Here is a 20988-nt window from a genome sequence, read left to right on the forward strand (position 1 = left end):
GGAACGAGCAGCTGTCTACCCTTAGCAGGAGGGCTCCTGATTACATACCTCTCCTGCTGCTGCTGCTGCTGGCTGTCCAGCAGCAGACTGAAGGTGGCTGCTGCTGTGCACAGGTATATAAAGGCTCAGAGCCTATTATGACACGCGCAGCCAGCGTTCCATTGCCACATTCCATCTACTGCAGGCAGGATACCTGGCTGGCTGAATGTCGCTGAGAAGCTCACAGAGACCGCCATAAGCAACAGTTTAACAGAATGCCACAGACTAATCAACCAAACTTTTTGGGTTGGGTTCTCTTTTATAGTCTGCAGGCATTAAATGAAAGAAGTCAGTGTTCCAGCAGAAGGAGACAACGTTTCAGAAAAGGCATTGTAGCAAACCAAAAAAGAAATTTTAAGCGCAGCAGAGTAACCAGCGCACATACCTGTTAGCTCAGGTGAGTTTAAAAGGCTGCTGTTGATAACAAGGGCATTTGCTAAATAGATGGTGTGTGTGCAACAATATACTGAAAGGTCAATTATATTGTGCAGCTTATCTCACCACCTGTAGTTATTTAGGTGAAAGCTCCAAAATGCTTGCCTAATATGTCTGTTTATCCAAAAGGAAGTAAAAAGGGAGAGCTAGAAAGATAGCATTGCATCACATTACATGGCAATGCAATGCACAGTTGCTGAAGTTGAACCAAAATGAGCTTGTAATCTGGCTTCTGCAACTTTGAACATGAAAAATCCAATGAGGAGAAGAAAAGCAAAGCCAAAGAGTCCATCCCAAAATCCGACAAACAAGCAAAATGAACAAAAAACATTGAATTCAATTCTTTCTGATTTTAGAAACTGCATTAAAGAAGGGGTGCACCGGTCCTGGAGATACTGCAATACCAGGTCAATGCGTGGAGTGGACAGAGCAAGCTCTTATTCCATCTCCCTGTTCTAAAAATCCATTTAATATATGGTCCCCAGATAGGGGACGTATCAGATATTAAACTGATAAGAACAGATTTTTTTTTTTTTTTTTTTTTGAAAGCCCGAATTCGTGTACAAAACCCGAGTGCGCTTAAAAAAGTGACAAGTGCCACAAAAAAAGTGCACTAGGATGCTGGTCTTCTTGAAACCCTCTCCAAAAGGAGAAGGGTCCCCCAAACCATTCCCCGTCCCTCCGAGCCAAAAGGCCACAGCGAGGAACAGGGACAAAAAGCCACCTCCAGCCGAAGCCAGAGGCGACCCAATCTTACCCCCAGCACCTGCCCGAGTTCTCACCCGAGCAAGGCACTGGGAGCCAAAGACTGTGCTCCCCTCCCGGAAGAGGGGAGCCAACAACGCTCTCCTCCCGAAAGAGGAGAGCCAGGGGGGTTCAGGGGGGAGCGGAACCTGATGGCCACACACTCCCCCCCTAGACCTGCCAAGAGAGGAACCCGTAAGGGAACCGCATCCCGACAAAATCCTAGTAGGACGTGACACACGTGAATAAGTGGACACACAGTGACAAAGAAATTAAATAAATAGTGAAGGTTTCACAGTATAATACTGCCCGGACCTTCGACCGGGAATTGAAAAATTCCCCATCCTAAGGCCAGAAGGCCCGGAATAAGGGTGTGTGCGAAGAAAGAAAATTTGAAGTGCTTGTGCAAATGTGCCATAAACTCAAGTGGGGTTCCCAATCCCAGTGAGTTAAGGCACCCCAGGGTCACCACTCCTGGGGCACTTCACACTTCGGGCTTTCGATCTTCCCCGGCCCAATGGCGTCGATCCTGGGGGGCCATGCTTTCCACCAGATGACTATATTAGCCACCTGGCGTACTAACAAGCGCCTAAACCCCAGTGTGCATAATGTATCAATCTACTAGGGCGGCCAACATCCAAAACCGCCTTTTCGAAAGATACTACACTTGATCTTAGCCAAAAGGCCGAGAAGCGATAACCAGAATTGGTTTCAAACTACGGAGCCACCCAAGGATCCTGAAAAGTCCATTTGTGGAGATGAGCTCCTGGACTCCCGTTAAGAAGACATGTTGTCAACCTCTAGATCCCTTACATGCCTGCACTTTTCGGCTTGCTGCTGCTGCAATCCACGCGTTTTAGATCTGCATAACTCCACCTCTTTAAACACAGCACCTTCACCCCCTGCTGTTCCCACCCGCCTCAACACCGTTGGAAGGGAGGAGAACCAATTAAGGCGGGGGGTGGGGTGGAACGAGCAGCTGTCTACCCTTAGCAGGAGGGCTCCTGATTACATACCTCTCCTGCTGCTGCTGCTGCTGGCTGTCCAGCAGCAGACTGAAGGTGGCTGCTGCTGTGCACAGGTATATAAAGGCTCAGAGCCTATTATGACACGCGCAGCCAGCGTTCCATTGCCACATTCCATCTACTGCAGGCAGGATACCTGGCTGGCTGAATGTCGCTGAGAAGCTCACAGAGACCGCCATAAGCAACAGTTTAACAGAATGCCACAGACTAATCAACCAAACTTTTTGGGTTGGGTTCTCTTTTATAGTCTGCAGGCATTAAATGAAAGAAGTCAGTGTTCCAGCAGAAGGAGACAACGTTTCAGAAAAGGCATTGTAGCAAACCAAAAAAGAAATTTTAAGCGCAGCAGAGTAACCAGCGCACATACCTGTTAGCTCAGGTGAGTTTAAAAGGCTGCTGTTGATAACAAGGGCATTTGCTAAATAGATGGTGTGTGTGCAACAATATACTGAAAGGTCAATTATATTGTGCAGCTTATCTCACCACCTGTAGTTATTTAGGTGAAAGCTCCAAAATGCTTGCCTAATATGTCTGTTTATCCAAAAGGAAGTAAAAAGGGAGAGCTAGAAAGATAGCATTGCATCATATTACATGGCAATGCAATGCACAGTTGCTGAAGTTGAACCAAAATGAGCTTGTAATCTGGCTTCTGCAACTTTGAACATGAAAAATCCAATGAGGAGAAGAAAAGCAAAGCCAAAGAGTCCATCCCAAAATCCGACAAACAAGCAAAATGAACAAAAAACATTGAATTCAATTCTTTCTGATTTTAGAAACTGCATTAAAGAAGGGGTGCACCGGTCCTGGAGATACTGCAATACCAGGTCAATGCGTGGAGTGGACAGAGCAAGCTCTTTTTCCATCTCCCTGTTCTAAAAATCCATTTAATATATGGTCCCCAGATAGGGGACGTATCAGATATTAAACTGATAAGAACAGATACTACACTTGATCTTAGCCAAAAGGCCGAGAAGCGATAACCAGAATTGGTTTCAAACTACGGAGCCACCCAAGGATCCTGAAAAGTCCATTTGTGGAGATGAGCTCCTGGACTCCCGTTAAGAAGACATGTTGTCAACCTCTAGATCCCTTACATGCCTGCACTTTTCGGCTTGCTGCTGCTGCAATCCACGCGTTTTAGATCTGCATAACTCCACCTCTTTAAACACAGCACCTTCACCCCCTGCTGTTCCCACCCGCCTCAACACCGTTGGAAGGGAGGAGAACCAATTAAGGCGGGGGGTGGGGTGGAACGAGCAGCTGTCTACCCTTAGCAGGAGGGCTCCTGATTACATACCTCTCCTGCTGCTGCTGCTGCTGCTGGCTGTCCAGCAGCAGACTGAAGGTGGCTGCTGCTGTGCACAGGTATATAAAGGCTCAGAGCCTATTATGACACGCGCAGCCAGCGTTCCATTGCCACATTCCATCTACTGCAGGCAGGATACCTGGCTGGCTGAATGTCGCTGAGAAGCTCACAGAGACCGCCATAAGCAACAGTTTAACAGAATGCCACAGACTAATCAACCAAACTTTTTGGGTTGGGTTCTCTTTTATAGTCTGCAGGCATTAAATGAAAGAAGTCAGTGTTCCAGCAGAAGGAGACAACGTTTCAGAAAAGGCATTGTAGCAAACCAAAAAAGAAATTTTAAGCGCAGCAGAGTAACCAGCGCACATACCTGTTAGCTCAGGTGAGTTTAAAAGGCTGCTGTTGATAACAAGGGCATTTGCTAAATAGATGGTGTGTGTGCAACAATATACTGAAAGGTCAATTATATTGTGCAGCTTATCTCACCACCTGTAGTTATTTAGGTGAAAGCTCCAAAATGCTTGCCTAATATGTCTGTTTATCCAAAAGGAAGTAAAAAGGGAGAGCTAGAAAGATAGCATTGCATCACATTACATGGCAATGCAATGCACAGTTGCTGAAGTTGAACCAAAATGAGCTTGTAATCTGGCTTCTGCAACTTTGAACATGAAAAATCCAATGAGGAGAAGAAAAGCAAAGCCAAAGAGTCCATCCCAAAATCCGACAAACAAGCAAAATGAACAAAAAACATTGAATTCAATTCTTTCTGATTTTAGAAACTGCATTAAAGAAGGGGTGCACCGGTCCTGGAGATACTGCAATACCAGGTCAATGCGTGGAGTGGACAGAGCAAGCTCTTTTTCCATCTCCCTGTTCTAAAAATCCATTTAATATATGGTCCCCAGATAGGGGACGTATCAGATATTAAACTGATAAGAACAGATACTACACTTGATCTTAGCCAAAAGGCCGAGAAGCGATAACCAGAATTGGTTTCAAACTACGGAGCCACCCAAGGATCCTGAAAAGTCCATTTGTGGAGATGAGCTCCTGGACTCCCGTTAAGAAGACATGTTGTCAACCTCTAGATCCCTTACATGCCTGCACTTTTCGGCTTGCTGCTGCTGCAATCCACGCGTTTTAGATCTGCATAACTCCACCTCTTTAAACACAGCACCTTCACCCCCTGCTGTTCCCACCCGCCTCAACACCGTTGGAAGGGAGGAGAACCAATTAAGGCGGGGGGTGGGGTGGAACGAGCAGCTGTCTACCCTTAGCAGGAGGGCTCCTGATTACATACCTCTCCTGCTGCTGCTGCTGCTGGCTGTCCAGCAGCAGACTGAAGGTGGCTGCTGCTGTGCACAGGTATATAAAGGCTCAGAGCCTATTATGACACGCGCAGCCAGCGTTCCATTGCCACATTCCATCTACTGCAGGCAGGATACCTGGCTGGCTGAATGTCGCTGAGAAGCTCACAGAGACCGCCATAAGCAACAGTTTAACAGAATGCCACAGACTAATCAACCAAACTTTTTGGGTTGGGTTCTCTTTTATAGTCTGCAGGCATTAAATGAAAGAAGTCAGTGTTCCAGCAGAAGGAGACAACGTTTCAGAAAAGGCATTGTAGCAAACCAAAAAAGAAATTTTAAGCGCAGCAGAGTAACCAGCGCACATACCTGTTAGCTCAGGTGAGTTTAAAAGGCTGCTGTTGATAACAAGGGCATTTGCTAAATAGATGGTGTGTGTGCAACAATATACTGAAAGGTCAATTATATTGTGCAGCTTATCTCACCACCTGTAGTTATTTAGGTGAAAGCTCCAAAATGCTTGCCTAATATGTCTGTTTATCCAAAAGGAAGTAAAAAGGGAGAGCTAGAAAGATAGCATTGCATCACATTACATGGCAATGCAATGCACAGTTGCTGAAGTTGAACCAAAATGAGCTTGTAATCTGGCTTCTGCAACTTTGAACATGAAAAATCCAATGAGGAGAAGAAAAGCAAAGCCAAAGAGTCCATCCCAAAATCCGACAAACAAGCAAAATGAACAAAAAACATTGAATTCAATTCTTTCTGATTTTAGAAACTGCATTAAAGAAGGGGTGCACCGGTCCTGGAGATACTGCAATACCAGGTCAATGCGTGGAGTGGACAGAGCAAGCTCTTTTTCCATCTCCCTGTTCTAAAAATCCATTTAATATATGGTCCCCAGATAGGGGACGTATCAGATATTAAACTGATAAGAACAGATTTTTTTTTTTTTTTTTTGAAAGCCCGAATTCGTGTACAAAACCCGAGTGCGCTTAAAAAAGTGACAAGTGCCACAAAAAAAGTGCACTAGGATGCTGGTCTTCTTGAAACCCTCTCCAAAAGGAGAAGGGTCCCCCAAACCATTCCCCGTCCCTCCGAGCCAAAAGGCCACAGCGAGGAACAGGGACAAAAAGCCACCTCCAGCCGAAGCCAGAGGCGACCCAATCTTACCCCCAGCACCTGCCCGAGTTCTCACCCGAGCAAGGCACTGGGAGCCAAAGACTGTGCTCCCCTCCCGGAAGAGGGGAGCCAACAACGCTCTCCTCCCAAAAGAGGAGAGCCAGGGGGGTTCAGGGGGGAGCGGAACCTGATGGCCACACACTCCCCCCCTAGACCTGCCAAGAGAGGAACCCGTAAGGGAACCGCATCCCGACAAAATCCTAGTAGGACGTGACACACGTGAATAAGTGGACACACAGTGACAAAGAAATTAAATAAATAGTGAAGGTTTCACAGTATAATACTGCCCGGACCTTCGACCGGGAATTGAAAAATTCCCCATCCTAAGGCCAGAAGGCCCGGAATAAGGGTGTTTGCGAAGAAAGAAAATTTGAAGTGCTTGTGCAAATGTGCCATAAACTCAAGTGGGGTTCCCAATCCCAGTGAGTTAAGGCACCCCAGGGTCACCACTCCTGGGGCACTTCACACTTCGGGCTTTCGATCTTCCCCGGCCCAATGGCGTCGATCCTGGGGGGCCATGCTTTCCACCAGATGACTATATTAGCCACCTGGCGTACTAACAAGCGCCTAAACCCCAGTGTGCATAATGTATCAATCTACTAGGGCGGCCAACATCCAAAACCGCCTTTTCGAAAGACACTACACTTGATCTTAGCCAAAAGGCCGAGAAGCGATAACCAGAATTGGTTTCAAACTACGGAGCCACCCAAGGATCCTGAAAAGTCCATTTGTGGAGATGAGCTCCTGGACTCCCGTTAAGAAGACATGTTGTCAACCTCTAGATCCCTTACATGCCTGCACTTTTCGGCTTGCTGCTGCTGCAATCCACGCGTTTTAGATCTGCATAACTCCACCTCTTTAAACACAGCACCTTCACCCCCTGCTGTTCCCACCCGCCTCAACACCGTTGGAAGGGAGGAGAACCAATTAAGGCGGGGGGTGGGGTGGAACGAGCAGCTGTCTACCCTTAGCAGGAGGGCTCCTGATTACATACCTCTCCTGCTGCTGCTGCTGCTGGCTGTCCAGCAGCAGACTGAAGGTGGCTGCTGCTGTGCACAGGTATATAAAGGCTCAGAGCCTATTATGACACGCGCAGCCAGCGTTCCATTGCCACATTCCATCTACTGCAGGCAGGATACCTGGCTGGCTGAATGTCGCTGAGAAGCTCACAGAGACCGCCATAAGCAACAGTTTAACAGAATGCCACAGACTAATCAACCAAACTTTTTGGGTTGGGTTCTCTTTTATAGTCTGCAGGCATTAAATGAAAGAAGTCAGTGTTCCAGCAGAAGGAGACAACGTTTCAGAAAAGGCATTGAAGCAAACCAAAAAAGAAATTTTAAGCGCAGCAGAGTAACCAGCGCACATACCTGTTAGCTCAGGTGAGTTTAAAAGGCTGCTGTTGATAACAAGGGCATTTGCTAAATAGATGGTGTGTGTGCAACAATATACTGAAAGGTCAATTATATTGTGCAGCTTATCTCACCACCTGTAGTTATTTAGGTGAAAGCTCCAAAATGCTTGCCTAATATGTCTGTTTATCCAAAAGGAAGTAAAAAGGGAGAGCTAGAAAGATAGCATTGCATCACATTACATGGCAATGCAATGCACAGTTGCTGAAGTTGAACCAAAATGAGCTTGTAATCTGGCTTCTGCAACTTTGAACATGAAAAATCCAATGAGGAGAAGAAAAGCAAAGCCAAAGAGTCCATCCCAAAATCCGACAAACAAGCAAAATGAACAAAAAACATTGAATTCAATTCTTTCTGATTTTAGAAACTGCATTAAAGAAGGGGTGCACCGGTCCTGGAGATACTGCAATACCAGGTCAATGCGTGGAGTGGACAGAGCAAGTTCTTTTTCCATCTCCCTGTTCTAAAAATCCATTTAATATATGGTCCCCAGATAGGGGACGTATCAGATATTAAACTGATAAGAACAGATACTACACTTGATCTTAGCCAAAAGGCCGAGAAGCGATAACCAGAATTGGTTTCAAACTACGGAGCCACCCAAGGATCCTGAAAAGTCCATTTGTGGAGATGAGCTCCTGGACTCCCGTTAAGAAGACATGTTGTCAACCTCTAGATCCCTTACATGCCTGCACTTTTCGGCTTGCTGCTGCTGCAATCCACGCGTTTTAGATCTGCATAACTCCACCTCTTTAAACACAGCACCTTCACCCCCTGCTGTTCCCACCCGCCTCAACACCGTTGGAAGGGAGGAGAACCAATTAAGGCGGGGGGTGGGGTGGAACGAGCAGCTGTCTACCCTTAGCAGGAGGGCTCCTGATTACATACCTCTCCTGCTGCTGCTGCTGCTGGCTGTCCAGCAGCAGACTGAAGGTGGCTGCTGCTGTGCACAGGTATATAAAGGCTCAGAGCCTATTATGACACGCGCAGCCAGCGTTCCATTGCCACATTCCATCTACTGCAGGCAGGATACCTGGCTGGCTGAATGTCGCTGAGAAGCTCACAGAGACCGCCATAAGCAACAGTTTAACAGAATGCCACAGACTAATCAACCAAACTTTTTGGGTTGGGTTCTCTTTTATAGTCTGCAGGCATTAAATGAAAGAAGTCAGTGTTCCAGCAGAAGGAGACAACGTTTCAGAAAAGGCATTGTAGCAAACCAAAAAAGAAATTTTAAGCGCAGCAGAGTAACCAGCGCACATACCTGTTAGCTCAGGTGAGTTTAAAAGGCTGCTGTTGATAACAAGGGCATTTGCTAAATAGATGGTGTGTGTGCAACAATATACTGAAAGGTCAATTATATTGTGCAACTTATCTCACCACCTGTAGTTATTTAGGTGAAAGCTCCAAAATGCTTGCCTAATATGTCTGTTTATCCAAAAGGAAGTAAAAAGTGAGAGCTAGAAAGATAGCATTGCATCACATTACATGGCAATGCAATGCACAGTTGCTGAAGTTGAACCAAAATGAGCTTGTAATCTGGCTTCTGCAACTTTGAACATGAAAAATCCAATGAGGAGAAGAAAAGCAAAGCCAAAGAGTCCATCCCAAAATCCGACAAACAAGCAAAATGAACAAAAAACATTGAATTCAATTCTTTCTGATTTTAGAAACTGCATTAAAGAAGGGGTGCACCGGTCCTGGAGATACTGCAATACCAGGTCAATGCGTGGAGTGGACAGAGCAAGCTCTTTTTCCATCTCCCTGTTCTAAAAATCCATTTAATATATGGTCCCCAGATAGGGGACGTATCAGATATTAAACTGATAAGAACAGATACTACACTTGATCTTAGCCAAAAGGCCGAGAAGCGATAACCAGAATTGGTTTCAAACTATGGAGCCACCCAAGGATCCTGAAAAGTCCATTTGTGGAGATGAGCTCCTGGACTCCCGTTAAGAAGACATGTTGTCAACCTCTAGATCCCTTACATGCCTGCACTTTTCGGCTTGCTGCTGCTGCAATCCACGCGTTTTAGATCTGCATAACTCCACCTCTTTAAACACAGCACCTTCACCCCCTGCTGTTCCCACCCGCCTCAACACCGTTGGAAGGGAGGAGAACCAATTAAGGCGGGGGGTGGGGTGGAACGAGCAGCTGTCTACCCTTAGCAGGAGGGCTCCTGATTACATACCTCTCCTGCTGCTGCTGCTGCTGGCTGTCCAGCAGCAGACTGAAGGTGGCTGCTGCTGTGCACAGGTATATAAAGGCTCAGAGCCTATTATGACACGCGCAGCCAGCGTTCCATTGCCACATTCCATCTACTGCAGGCAGGATACCTGGCTGGCTGAATGTCGCTGAGAAGCTCACAGAGACCGCCATAAGCAACAGTTTAACAGAATGCCACAGACTAATCAACCAAACTTTTTGGGTTGGGTTCTCTTTTATAGTCTGCAGGCATTAAATGAAAGAAGTCAGTGTTCCAGCAGAAGGAGACAACGTTTCAGAAAAGGCATTGTAGCAAACCAAAAAAGAAATTTTAAGCGCAGCAGAGTAACCAGCGCACATACCTGTTAGCTCAGGTGAGTTTAAAAGGCTGCTGTTGATAACAAGGGCATTTGCTAAATAGATGGTGTGTGTGCAACGATATACTGAAAGGTCAATTATATTGTGCAGCTTATCTCACCACCTGTAGTTATTTAGGTGAAAGCTCCAAAATGCTTGCCTAATATGTCTGTTTATCCAAAAGGAAGTAAAAAGGGAGAGCTAGAAAGATAGCATTGCATCACATTACATGGCAATGCAATGCACAGTTGCTGAAGTTGAACCAAAATGAGCTTGTAATCTGGCTTCTGCAACTTTGAACATGAAAAATCCAATGAGGAGAAGAAAAGCAAAGCCAAAGAGTCCATCCCAAAATCCGACAAACAAGCAAAATGAACAAAAAACATTGAATTCAATTCTTTCTGATTTTAGAAACTGCATTAAAGAAGGGGTGCACCGGTCCTGGAGATACTGCAATACCAGGTCAATGCGTGGAGTGGACAGAGCAAGCTCTTTTTCCATCTCCCTGTTCTAAAAATCCATTTAATATATGGTCCCCAGATAGGGGACGTATCAGATATTAAACTGATAAGAACAGATACTACACTTGATCTTAGCCAAAAGGCCGAGAAGCGATAACCAGAATTGGTTTCAAACTATGGAGCCACCCAAGGATCCTGAAAAGTCCATTTGTGGAGATGAGCTCCTGGACTCCCGTTAAGAAGACATGTTGTCAACCTCTAGATCCCTTACATGCCTGCACTTTTCGGCTTGCTGCTGCTGCAATCCACGCGTTTTAGATCTGCATAACTCCACCTCTTTAAACACAGCACCTTCACCCCCTGCTGTTCCCACCCGCCTCAACACCGTTGGAAGGGAGGAGAACCAATTAAGGCGGGGGGTGGGGTGGAACGAGCAGCTGTCTACCCTTAGCAGGAGGGCTCCTGATTACATACCTCTCCTGCTGCTGCTGCTGCTGGCTGTCCAGCAGCAGACTGAAGGTGGCTGCTGCTGTGCACAGGTATATAAAGGCTCAGAGCCTATTATGACACGCGCAGCCAGCGTTCCATTGCCACATTCCATCTACTGCAGGCAGGATACCTGGCTGGCTGAATGTCGCTGAGAAGCTCACAGAGACCGCCATAAGCAACAGTTTAACAGAATGCCACAGACTAATCAACCAAACTTTTTGGGTTGGGTTCTCTTTTATAGTCTGCAGGCATTAAATGAAAGAAGTCAGTGTTCCAGCAGAAGGAGACAACGTTTCAGAAAAGGCATTGTAGCAAACCAAAAAAGAAATTTTAAGCGCAGCAGAGTAACCAGCGCACATACCTGTTAGCTCAGGTGAGTTTAAAAGGCTGCTGTTGATAACAAGGGCATTTGCTAAATAGATGGTGTGTGTGCAACGATATACTGAAAGGTCAATTATATTGTGCAGCTTATCTCACCACCTGTAGTTATTTAGGTGAAAGCTCCAAAATGCTTGCCTAATATGTCTGTTTATCCAAAAGGAAGTAAAAAGGGAGAGCTAGAAAGATAGCATTGCATCACATTACATGGCAATGCAATGCACAGTTGCTGAAGTTGAACCAAAATGAGCTTGTAATCTGGCTTCTGCAACTTTGAACATGAAAAATCCAATGAGGAGAAGAAAAGCAAAGCCAAAGAGTCCATCCCAAAATCCGACAAACAAGCAAAATGAACAAAAAACATTGAATTCAATTCTTTCTGATTTTAGAAACTGCATTAAAGAAGGGGTGCACCGGTCCTGGAGATACTGCAATACCAGGTCAATGCGTGGAGTGGACAGAGCAAGCTCTTTTTCCATCTCCCTGTTCTAAAAATCCATTTAATATATGGTCCCCAGATAGGGGACGTATCAGATATTAAACTGATAAGAACAGATACTACACTTGATCTTAGCCAAAAGGCCGAGAAGCGATAACCAGAATTGGTTTCAAACTACGGAGCCACCCAAGGATCCTGAAAAGTCCATTTGTGGAGATGAGCTCCTGGACTCCCGTTAAGAAGACATGTTGTCAACCTCTAGATCCCTTACATGCCTGCACTTTTCGGCTTGCTGCTGCTGCAATCCACGCGTTTTAGATCTGCATAACTCCACCTCTTTAAACACAGCACCTTCACCCCCTGCTGTTCCCACCCGCCTCAACACCGTTGGAAGGGAGGAGAACCAATTAAGGCGGGGGGTGGGGTGGAACGAGCAGCTGTCTACCCTTAGCAGGAGGGCTCCTGATTACATACCTCTCCTGCTGCTGCTGCTGCTGGCTGTCCAGCAGCAGACTGAAGGTGGCTGCTGCTGTGCACAGGTATATAAAGGCTCAGAGCCTATTATGACACGCGCAGCCAGCGTTCCATTGCCACATTCCATCTACTGCAGGCAGGATACCTGGCTGGCTGAATGTCGCTGAGAAGCTCACAGAGACCGCCATAAGCAACAGTTTAACAGAATGCCACAGACTAATCAACCAAACTTTTTGGGTTGGGTTCTCTTTTATAGTCTGCAGGCATTAAATGAAAGAAGTCAGTGTTCCAGCAGAAGGAGACAACGTTTCAGAAAAGGCATTGTAGCAAACCAAAAAAGAAATTTTAAGCGCAGCAGAGTAACCAGCGCACATACCTGTTAGCTCAGGTGAGTTTAAAAGGCTGCTGTTGATAACAAGGGCATTTGCTAAATAGATGGTGTGTGTGCAACAATATACTGAAAGGTCAATTATATTGTGCAGCTTATCTCACCACCTGTAGTTATTTAGGTGAAAGCTCCAAAATGCTTGCCTAATATGTCTGTTTATCCAAAAGGAAGTAAAAAGGGAGAGCTAGAAAGATAGCATTGCATCACATTACATGGCAATGCAATGCACAGTTGCTGAAGTTGAACCAAAATGAGCTTGTAATCTGGCTTCTGCAACTTTGAACATGAAAAATCCAATGAGGAGAAGAAAAGCAAAGCCAAAGAGTCCATCCCAAAATCCGACAAACAAGCAAAATGAACAAAAACATTGAATTCAATTCTTTCTGATTTTAGAAACTGCATTAAAGAAGGGGTGCACCGGTCCTGGAGATACTGCAATACCAGGTCAATGCGTGGAGTGGACAGAGCAAGCTCTTTTTCCATCTCCCTGTTCTAAAAATCCATTTAATATATGGTCCCCAGATAGGGGACGTATCAGATATTAAACTGATAAGAACAGATACTACACTTGATCTTAGCCAAAAGGCCGAGAAGCGATAACCAGAATTGGTTTCAAACTACGGAGCCACCCAAGGATCCTGAAAAGTCCATTTGTGGAGATGAGCTCCTGGACTCCCGTTAAGAAGACATGTTGTCAACCTCTAGATCCCTTACATGCCTGCACTTTTCGGCTTGCTGCTGCTGCAATCCACGCGTTTTAGATCTGCATAACTCCACCTCTTTAAACACAGCACCTTCACCCCCTGCTGTTCCCACCCGCCTCAACACCGTTGGAAGGGAGGAGAACCAATTAAGGCGGGGGGTGGGGTGGAACGAGCAGCTGTCTACCCTTAGCAGGAGGGTTCCTGATTACATACCTCTCCTGCTGCTGCTGCTGCTGGCTGTCCAGCAGCAGACTGAAGGTGGCTGCTGCTGTGCACAGGTATATAAAGGCTCAGAGCCTATTATGACACGCGCAGCCAGCGTTCCATTGCCACATTCCATCTACTGCAGGCAGGATACCTGGCTGGCTGAATGTCGCTGAGAAGCTCACAGAGACCGCCATAAGCAACAGTTTAACAGAATGCCACAGACTAATCAACCAAACTTTTTGGGTTGGGTTCTCTTTTATAGTCTGCAGGCATTAAATGAAAGAAGTCAGTGTTCCAGCAGAAGGAGACAACGTTTCAGAAAAGGCATTGTAGCAAACCAAAAAAGAAATTTTAAGCGCAGCAGAGTAACCAGCGCACATACCTGTTAGCTCAGGTGAGTTTAAAAGGCTGCTGTTGATAACAAGGGCATTTGCTAAATAGATGGTGTGTGTGCAACAATATACTGAAAGGTCAATTATATTGTGCAGCTTATCTCACCACCTGTAGTTATTTAGGTGAAAGCTCCAAAATGCTTGCCTAATATGTCTGTTTATCCAAAAGGAAGTAAAAAGGGAGAGCTAGAAAGATAGCATTGCATCACATTACATGGCAATGCAATGCACAGTTGCTGAAGTTGAACCAAAATGAGCTTGTAATCTGGCTTCTGCAACTTTGAACATGAAAAATCCAATGAGGAGAAGAAAAGCAAAGCCAAAGAGTCCATCCCAAAATCCGACAAACAAGCAAAATGAACAAAAAACATTGAATTCAATTCTTTCTGATTTTAGAAACTGCATTAAAGAAGGGGTGCACCGGTCCTGGAGATACTGCAATACCAGGTCAATGCGTGGAGTGGACAGAGCAAGCTCTTTTTCCATCTCCCTATTCTAAAAATCCATTTAATATATGGTCCCCAGATAGGGGACGTATCAGATATTAAACTGATAAGAACAGATACTACACTTGATCTTAGCCAAAAGGCCGAGAAGCGATAACCAGAATTGGTTTCAAACTACGGAGCCACCCAAGGATCCTGAAAAGTCCATTTGTGGAGATGAGCTCCTGGACTCCCGTTAAGAAGACATGTTGTCAACCTCTAGATCCCTTACATGCCTGCACTTTTCGGCTTGCTGCTGCTGCAATCCACGCGTTTTAGATCTGCATAACTCCACCTCTTTAAACACAGCACCTTCACCCCCTGCTGTTCCCACCCGCCTCAACACCGTTGGAAGGGAGGAGAACCAATTAAGGCGGGGGGTGGGGTGGAACGAGCAGCTGTCTACCCTTAGCAGGAGGGCTCCTGATTACATACCTCTCCTGCTGCTGCTGCTGCTGGCTGTCCAGCAGCAGACTGAAGGTGGCTGCTGCTGTGCACAGGTATATAAAGGCTCAGAGCCTATTATGACACGCGCAGCCAGCGTTCCATTGCCACATTCCATCTACTGCAGGCAGGATACCTGGCTGGCTGAATGTCGCTGAGAAGCTCACAGAGACCGCCATAAGCAACAGTTTAACAGAATGCCACAGACTAATCAACCAAACTTTTTGGGTTGGGTTCTCTTTTATAGTCTGCAGGCATTAAATGAAAGAAGTCAGTGTTCCAGCAGAAGGAGACAACGTTTCAGAAAAGGCATTGTAGCAAACCAAAAAAGAAATTTTAAGCGCAGCAGAGTAACCAGCGCACATACCTGTTAGCTCAGGTGAGTTTAAAAGGCTGCTGTTGATAACAAGGGCATTTGCTAAATAGATGGTGTGTGTGCAACAATATACTGAAAGGTCAATTATATTGTGCAGCTTATCTCACCACCTGTAGTTATTTAGGTGAAAGCTCCAAAATGCTTGCCTAATATGTCTGTTTATCCAAAAGGAAGTAAAAAGGGAGAGCTAGAAAGATAGCATTGCATCACATTACATGGCAATGCAATGCACAGTTGCTGAAGTTGAACCAAAATGAGCTTGTAATCTGGCTTCTGCAACTTTGAACATGAAAAATCCAATGAGGAGAAGAAAAGCAAAGCCAAAGAGTCCATCCCAAAATCCGACAAACAAGCAAAATGAACAAAAAACATTGAATTCAATTCTTTCTGATTTTAGAAACTGCATTAAAGAAGGGGTGCACCGGTCCTGGAGATACTGCAATACCAGGTCAATGCGTGGAGTGGACAGAGCAAGCTCTTTTTCCATCTCCCTGTTCTAAAAATCCATTTAATATATGGTCCCCAGATAGGGGACGTATCAGATATTAAACTGATAAGAACAGATACTACACTTGATCTTAGCCAAAAGGCCGAGAAGCGATAACCAGAATTGGTTTCAAACTACGGAGCCACCCAAGGATCCTGAAAAGTCCATTTGTGGAGATGAGCTCCTGGACTCCCGTTAAGAAGACATGTTGTCAACCTCTAGATCCCTTACATGCCTGCACTTTTCGGCTTGCTGCTGCTGCAATCCACGCGTTTTAGATCTGCATAACTCCACCTCTTTAAACACAGCACCTTCACCCCCTGCTGTTCCCACCCGCCTCAACACCGTTGGAAGGGAGGAGAACCAATTAAGGCGGGGGGTGGGGTGGAACGAGCAGCTGTCTACCCTTAGCAGGAGGGCTCCTGATTACATACCTCTCCTGCTGCTGCTGCTGCTGGCTGTCCAGCAGCAGACTGAAGGTGGCTGCTGCTGTGCACAGGTATATAAAGGCTCAGAGCCTATTATGACACGCGCAGCCAGCGTTCCATTGCCACATTCCATCTACTGCAGGCAGGATACCTGGCTGGCTGAATGTCGCTGAGAAGCTCACAGAGACCGCCATAAGCAACAGTTTAACAGAATGCCACAGACTAATCAACCAAACTTTTTGGGTTGGGTTCTCTTTTATAGTCTGCAGGCATTAAATGAAAGAAGTCAGTGTTCCAGCAGAAGGAGACAACGTTTCAGAAAAGGCATTGTAGCAAACCAAAAAAGAAATTTTAAGCGCAGCAGAGTAACCAGCGCACATACCTGTTAGCTCAGGTGAGTTTAAAAGGCTGCTGTTGATAACAAGGGCATTTGCTAAATAGATGGTGTGTGTGCAACAATATACTGAAAGGTCAATTATATTGTGCAGCTTATCTCACCACCTGTAGTTATTTAGGTGAAAGCTCCAAAATGCTTGCCTAATATGTCTGTTTATCCAAAAGGAAGTAAAAAGGGAGAGCTAGAAAGATAGCATTGCATCACATTACATGGCAATGCAATGCACAGTTGCTGAAGTTGAACCAAAATGAGCTTGTAATCTGGCTTCTGCAACTTTGAACATGAAAAATCCAATGAGGAGAAGAAAAGCAAAGCCAAAGAGTCCATCCCAAAATCCGACAAACAAGCAAAATGAACAAAAAACATTGAATTCAATTCTTTCTGATTTTAGAAACTGCATTAAAGAAGGGGTGCACCGGTCCTGGAGATACTGCAATACCAGGTCAATGCGTGGAGTGGACAGAGCAAGCTCTTTTTCCATCTCCCTGTTCTAAAAATCCATTTAATATATGGTCCCCAGATAGGGGACGTATCAGATATTAAACTGATAAGAACAGATTTTTTGATTGAATATATCTTTTATTAGCACAAAAAATAAGTTAACAGACAGTGTACAGTGCCGCAGCCCAGTACACACAGAATTCTACATCATATTTACATAGCATGAGGATACGACGCACTAACTAGACACATCACACCCCTATGCTACACAAAACACTCAATCTGAAAGAAAAAGCATGTCAATCAATACAGTACGACGAACAGTGATAAGGGATGGGGATTGGGAAAAAGGGGATGGGGAGGGGAAAATCACAGGCCCGAAGCTTTATTGAAAGACAAGACACATAAGGGGAGAGGGGGAGGAGGGGTTTAGTCCTCGTCCTCGTCCTCCGGACCGTCCATGATGGAATAGTCTCTGAGCAGGCTGTGGATCAGCCTGCGGCAGTCCTGGATGGACATCCTCTCCCTCCTCAAGATGAGCCGGTTCCTGGCGACCCAAACGGCATCCTTGAAGCAGTTCATAAGGCGCCAAGCCTCCTGGATGGCTCCGACGGTATGAACCCCAGGGAAGAGTCCGTAAAGCACAGAATGGTGCGATAGGCTCGCCCTGGAGACAGAGTTCCTCAGGTCGTCCTCAAGTGCAGTCAATAGGCGCTGTGCAAATCCGCAGTCCCAAAAAGTGTGCAAAGATGTTTCCTCCACGAAGGGGCACCTTGGGCAGTACCGGGTCTTGCACAGGTTCCGGGCATGCATGAATGACCGGACGGGCAGTCCGCCCTGAATCGCCATCCACGACAAGTCCTTGTGCCCGTTGGTCAGCCTGTCAGACGACACATTTGTCCACACAGTCTCCAGCGTGTCCTGGTGAAGTCCTGTGATGTTCTCCACGTCATCCTTGGCTCTGATTAGCTTGTGGATAGTTTTGGGCTTCCACAAGTCGGGCTTGAGTCCCTCCAGTTGATGCTCCCCCACAAATCGAACGACGTCTCCGTAGAACCATGGCGTCGTCCAGTTGTAGGGGAAGGAGCTGTCCCACTTGTCCCAGCCGAGTCGCCTCCAAAGAGGAAGCAGGAAGAAGCGAGACATGGACCTGCCCGCGGAGCCATTCTTGACTTGCAAAGTCCGGCGGACACAATCACACACAAAAGAGGATCGCAGGAGGGTGGGGATATCTGGAACGCCCTTCCCACCCTTGCGAGGCTCCTTGTACATGACGGCCCGCCTGACTCTGTCCATCTTGGATCCCCAGACAAAGTGAAACACTGTCCTGGTAATGGCCCTGCACACAGTGACGTGTGGGGGCCAGGCCTGCGCCGTGTACTGCAAGACGGGCAGGACCTCATTACGCAGGATGAGTGCCTTACCCTCACAAGTGAGGTGTCTGAGGCTCCAGAGTCCGATCCGTTGCTTCACCTTGGCCAAGCGTTCTTGCCAGGACTTGAGGGCCGCTCCTTCCTTCCCGAACCAGACTCCCAGCACCTTGAGGAAATCCGGTTGAATGTTGAAGGGGAAGGGGGCGGAGGAGGCCGGCTGCCAATCCCCGAAGAGCATGGCTTCCGACTTCCTGCAGTTGACTTTGGCCCCTGAAGCCCGGCCGAACCTCTCACACGTCTGGACGAGGGCGTCGACTGAACCACGATCAGCGCAGAAGACGGTGACGTCGTCCATGTAGAGCGAGCACTTGACCTCGTGTCGTCCCGGACCCGGTGCGGTGATCCCTCTGATCTCTCCATTCTGCCGGATAGCCTCTGCGAAGAGTTCTATAACACAAACAAAAAGAAGAGGTGATAGAGGGCAGCCTTGTCTGACCCCAGAGAGGACAGGGAAGGGGTCAGTCTTCCAGCCGTTCACCAACACCGAGCTGTGGATATCAAAATACATCAGACGGACATACGAACAAAACATGTTACCCAAACCTAACTGGTGCAGAGCTCGGCCCATGAACTCGTGGGAAACCCGGTCGAAGGCCTTCTCCTGATCCAAGGAGACCAGGGCCGCGTGTGCGCGCGGACCTTGATGTACTCGACCGTGTCCCGCACGAGAGCGAGGCTGTCTGCGATGCGACGTCCAGGGATGCCGCAGGTCTGGTCCGGGTGGATGATCCGTCCGATGACCGTCTTAAGTCGTGTCACCATCGTCTTGGCCAGGATCTTGTAGTCCACGTTGAGCAGAGTGATGGGACGCCAATTCCTCAGGTCGCACCTCTCTCCCTTCCGCTTGTACAGGATCGTGACCATTCCTTCCCTCAAAGATGGAGGCATTCTACCCTCCACCACCATCTCCTCGTACAGGTCCAACAGGTCCGGACAGATGAGGTCTCCCAGCGCTACATAGAGCTCCGCTGGAAGACCATCACTGCCCGGGGTCCTGCCGGTCCTAAAGGATTTAGCGGCAGAGAGCAATTCGCCCACCATCAGAGGTTTGTCCAAGGCTGCCGTGCCTGCAGGATCAAGATGGTTAGTGATACCTGACAGGAACTTATCAGCAGCGTCGGGGTCGGTAGTCTTGTGGGAGTAGAGTTCGCTGTAGAAGTCGCTGACGACCCTCATCACGTCCTCCTTCCCACGTCGCATGTTTACGCTCTCGTCTCGCAGCTCGTTCAGGGGCGTGTGACCGGCATGAAGTTTCCTGAAAAAGAATGAGTTACATTTCTCACCCTTCTCCAGATTCTCCACTTTGGAACGGAAGATGATTCGCTTGGACTCCTCCTCAAAGTGCCTTTTCAGGCTCTTCTTGGTCTCCTCCAGCTCCTCCCTCACGTCCCAGCCGCAGTGAAGAAGGTCCTGCAGCAACCGCAGCTCGCGCTGCAGCCCTCTGAAGTCCCTTCTCTTCTCACACGCCTGTTGTCGACCCTTGGCCTGAAAGAAACAGCGAAACTCAAGTTTAACATATTCCCACCAATCAGAGACTGTTTGGAAGCTACCCTTGTAGGACTGCCACATTGCGTAGGCTGCTCTCAGCTCCTCCACGACTTCATCCTGAGCCAGCAGAGCACAATTCAGCTTCCAGGAGCCGGGGCCGGACGGAAAACCGTCGCCGAGGACACCTTGTAAGTGAATGGCTCTGTGGTCGGAGAAGAAGCAGGAGACCATCGAGTGCCTACTCTGCCTGACTGCCCGAGAGGTGAACACAAAGTCAATCCTGGAGCGGAGTGAGCCATCGGGTCGGCTCCACGAATAGTTCGTGGAGCCTCTCCCCATGGAGCCCACCACGTCCTGAAGAGAGGCCTCGGTTACCATCTCGATGAGCAGCTTGGACGTGATGTCCAACTTGGCAGATGTGCCAGAACTACGACCGTCCTCCTCGATGGGGCAGTTGAAATCCCCGGCCATCACTAAGGTCCTGGTGGTGGCAAGCTGAAGCCGCAGGGTCTGGAAAAGCTCCAAACGCTCATTCTTCAGTGGGGACGCATACACGTTGATGAACCTGACAGGTTCTCCCGCCCAGTTGCCATCTACAACAAGAGCCCTGCCGCAGATGAGCTCCTGGACGGACTCAAGCGTGAATGCGCCCCCCCTGATCAGAATTGCGACCCCCGCAGACTTGCAGTCACCCCCACCGGACCAGTAGGATGGACCGTGGGACCACTCCCTGGCCAGATGTTTGAAGGACCTAGAGGAGGGAAGGGAACATTCCTGCAACATATAAACATCACACAACTGGGAAGTAAGGAAGGCATAAATAGTCTGACGTCTGAACTTGTCCTTGATGCTCCTGACATTAATGGAAAATAAGTTAATATTAGCCATCATGTAGGGAAAAAAGAAAAAGTTAGCGCAGGCAATACACCTTAGTTACCACTCCGGTCGGGTGGTCCCTCGTCGGTGTTGACTGCTGGTGACGGGATCACCAGCAGGCCCTCTTCCTCCATCTGGTCAAGCAGTGCGGCCTCGATCTCGGCGACCACCAGTTCCTCCTCTTCT

At 47.4% G+C, this 20988-nt stretch overlaps 12 non-coding genes and 1 pseudogene across 12 annotated transcripts; all 13 read right to left on the reverse strand.

Moving 5' to 3' along the window:
• Window positions 1-844: 844 nt before the first annotated feature.
• On the reverse strand, window positions 845-1029 carry LOC141224204 (U2 spliceosomal RNA). Its single transcript, XR_012291709.1, has one exon. It is a non-coding gene; the product is annotated as a U2 spliceosomal RNA (small nuclear RNA).
• Window positions 1030-1823: 794 nt separating this feature from the next.
• On the reverse strand, window positions 1824-1915 carry LOC141224264 (U2 spliceosomal RNA; annotated as a pseudogene).
• A 1115-nt stretch (window positions 1916-3030) lies between these two features.
• Window positions 3031-3221, reverse strand: LOC141224276 (U2 spliceosomal RNA). The gene has a single exon (XR_012291736.1). It is a non-coding gene; the product is annotated as a U2 spliceosomal RNA (small nuclear RNA).
• Window positions 3222-4339: 1118 nt separating this feature from the next.
• LOC141224278 (U2 spliceosomal RNA) lies at window positions 4340-4530 on the reverse strand. The gene has a single exon (XR_012291738.1). It is a non-coding gene; the product is annotated as a U2 spliceosomal RNA (small nuclear RNA).
• Window positions 4531-5645: 1115 nt separating this feature from the next.
• On the reverse strand, window positions 5646-5827 carry LOC141224209 (U2 spliceosomal RNA). The gene has a single exon (XR_012291712.1). It is a non-coding gene; the product is annotated as a U2 spliceosomal RNA (small nuclear RNA).
• A 2001-nt stretch (window positions 5828-7828) lies between these two features.
• LOC141224140 (U2 spliceosomal RNA) lies at window positions 7829-8019 on the reverse strand. The gene has a single exon (XR_012291655.1). It is a non-coding gene; the product is annotated as a U2 spliceosomal RNA (small nuclear RNA).
• Window positions 8020-9134: 1115 nt separating this feature from the next.
• LOC141224279 (U2 spliceosomal RNA) lies at window positions 9135-9325 on the reverse strand. The gene has a single exon (XR_012291739.1). It is a non-coding gene; the product is annotated as a U2 spliceosomal RNA (small nuclear RNA).
• A 1115-nt stretch (window positions 9326-10440) lies between these two features.
• Window positions 10441-10631, reverse strand: LOC141224280 (U2 spliceosomal RNA). Its single transcript, XR_012291740.1, has one exon. It is a non-coding gene; the product is annotated as a U2 spliceosomal RNA (small nuclear RNA).
• A 1115-nt stretch (window positions 10632-11746) lies between these two features.
• Window positions 11747-11937, reverse strand: LOC141224281 (U2 spliceosomal RNA). The gene has a single exon (XR_012291741.1). It is a non-coding gene; the product is annotated as a U2 spliceosomal RNA (small nuclear RNA).
• Window positions 11938-13051: 1114 nt separating this feature from the next.
• LOC141224282 (U2 spliceosomal RNA) lies at window positions 13052-13242 on the reverse strand. Its single transcript, XR_012291742.1, has one exon. It is a non-coding gene; the product is annotated as a U2 spliceosomal RNA (small nuclear RNA).
• Window positions 13243-14357: 1115 nt separating this feature from the next.
• On the reverse strand, window positions 14358-14548 carry LOC141224087 (U2 spliceosomal RNA). Its single transcript, XR_012291604.1, has one exon. It is a non-coding gene; the product is annotated as a U2 spliceosomal RNA (small nuclear RNA).
• A 1115-nt stretch (window positions 14549-15663) lies between these two features.
• On the reverse strand, window positions 15664-15854 carry LOC141223848 (U2 spliceosomal RNA). Its single transcript, XR_012291370.1, has one exon. It is a non-coding gene; the product is annotated as a U2 spliceosomal RNA (small nuclear RNA).
• Window positions 15855-16969: 1115 nt separating this feature from the next.
• On the reverse strand, window positions 16970-17162 carry LOC141224154 (U2 spliceosomal RNA). The gene has a single exon (XR_012291669.1). It is a non-coding gene; the product is annotated as a U2 spliceosomal RNA (small nuclear RNA).
• Between the last annotated feature and the right edge of the window lie 3826 nt (window positions 17163-20988).

This window comes from Phyllobates terribilis, unplaced genomic scaffold (genome assembly GCF_046119375.1).
Source record: "Phyllobates terribilis strain yellow unplaced genomic scaffold, ASM4611937v1 Scaffold_381__1_contigs__length_1843176, whole genome shotgun sequence".
NCBI lineage: Eukaryota > Metazoa > Chordata > Amphibia > Anura > Dendrobatidae > Phyllobates > Phyllobates terribilis.